The 1,601-nt window shown below is 37.0% G+C and overlaps 1 pseudogene; it reads right to left on the bottom strand.

The window, feature by feature from the left end:
- Positions 1 to 1,211: 1,211 nt before the first annotated feature.
- On the bottom strand, positions 1,212 to 1,329 carry LOC136173904 (U6atac minor spliceosomal RNA; annotated as a pseudogene).
- Positions 1,330 to 1,601: the final 272 nt, after the last annotated feature.

Raw genomic sequence — 1,601 nt, 5'->3', positions numbered from 1 at the left:
AAACCCTAGCACTCTAACAATACTTCAGCAGTTGACAAGTTCATTTTCCTAATTTTGTGTCAGGAAAGGTTAGCATTTTTCTTTATCTTGTCAGCGTAACCTAAGAGCAAAATATCTTACATATAAGCACAATACCACATAGAATCCAGATTTGGGGTTTTATTGTTTTTGGGAAAAGAGGCAAAAGCACCATTTTGCAGCTCTGTTCTATTTTGACAATCTAACCCAAGGAAAAGTTGAAGAATATATAGTACAGAATCCTTTTTACCTCATGCAAACTGTTATCCTGAGCAAAATGTCTCATAAATGCTATGCAAAGTCTGATAGGACAGTGTAAGAAAAGCAGTTATCAAATTATAGGTCCCTAGAGATTATCATACTAAGTAAAGTACATCAGACAGAGAAAGACAAACATCATATGATATCACTTATATGTGGAACCTGAAAGCAATTCAAATGCACTTATTTATAAAACAGATACACAGGCATAGAAAACAAATATATGGTTACGAAAGGGGAAAGGGTGGGGAAGGGGTAAACTAAGAGTTTGGGATTAACAGACACACACGACTATATATAAAATAAACAAACAGCAAGGACCTACTGTATAGCACAGGGAACTATATTAAATATCTTATAATAACCTATAATAGAAAAGAATCTGAAAAAGGATATATATATACACATATATGATTCATATATACACCTGTATATGTATTTGCTGTACACCTAAAATGTAAATCAACTATACTTCAATTAAAAAAAAATCATGGGTTCCATCTTATCTTTCTCTTGATTTCATAGTTCACATTAAGGCCTCCCTCTACAACATTTTACTCTTTTTTTTTAATTTATTTTTATTAGTTGGAGGCTAATCACCTTACAATATTGTGGTGGTTTTTGCCATACATGGACATGAATCAGCCATGGATTTACATGTGTTCCCCATCCCGATCCCCCCTCCCGCCTCCCTCCCCATCCCATCCCTCTGGGTCTTCCCAGTGCACCAGGCCTGAGCACTTGTCTCATGCATCCAACCTGGGCTGGTGATCTGTTTCAATGCTTGTTTCAATGCTGTTCTCTCTGAACATCCCACCCTCGCCTTCTCCCACAGAGTCCAAAAGTCTGTTCTGTACATCTGTGTCTGTTTTTCTGTTTTGCATATAGGGTTATCGTTACCGTCTTTTTAAATTCCATATATATGCATTAGTATACTGTATTGGTCTTTATCTTTCTGGCTTACTTTAACCGTATGCGTGTTGTCAGGCCTGAGAACCTCTTCCGTCCTTGTCAAGGGGAGTGCTAACCTTCTCTCCTTTCATACAACACCATTTTACTCTTAAATAGCTTTAATTTCTCCCCATCATCTCTAACTTCAGTTTTTCATAAGCCTTCTCCATCTTTTAGGAAAAAAATATATATATTTGACCTGGTTGCCTCCTTCCGTTAGCCTGCTTCCTGCATCATTCCTTCCTTCCACTTCTAAACTTTTAAAGCTTCATCTCACTACTGTTCTCTCCCTCCCACCAACTGTCTCCTTAACTTCTCGGAGATAATATTCAAATCTCCATTTTTAGTCTTGATCTTGAAGTCTACTGAAC

The sequence above is a fragment of the Muntiacus reevesi genome, chromosome 8 (genome assembly GCF_963930625.1).
Source record: "Muntiacus reevesi chromosome 8, mMunRee1.1, whole genome shotgun sequence".
Lineage (NCBI taxonomy): Eukaryota > Metazoa > Chordata > Mammalia > Artiodactyla > Cervidae > Muntiacus > Muntiacus reevesi.
The sequence above is the reverse complement of the archived record's forward strand: the minus strand, read 5'-3'. Positions and strand labels throughout refer to the sequence as shown.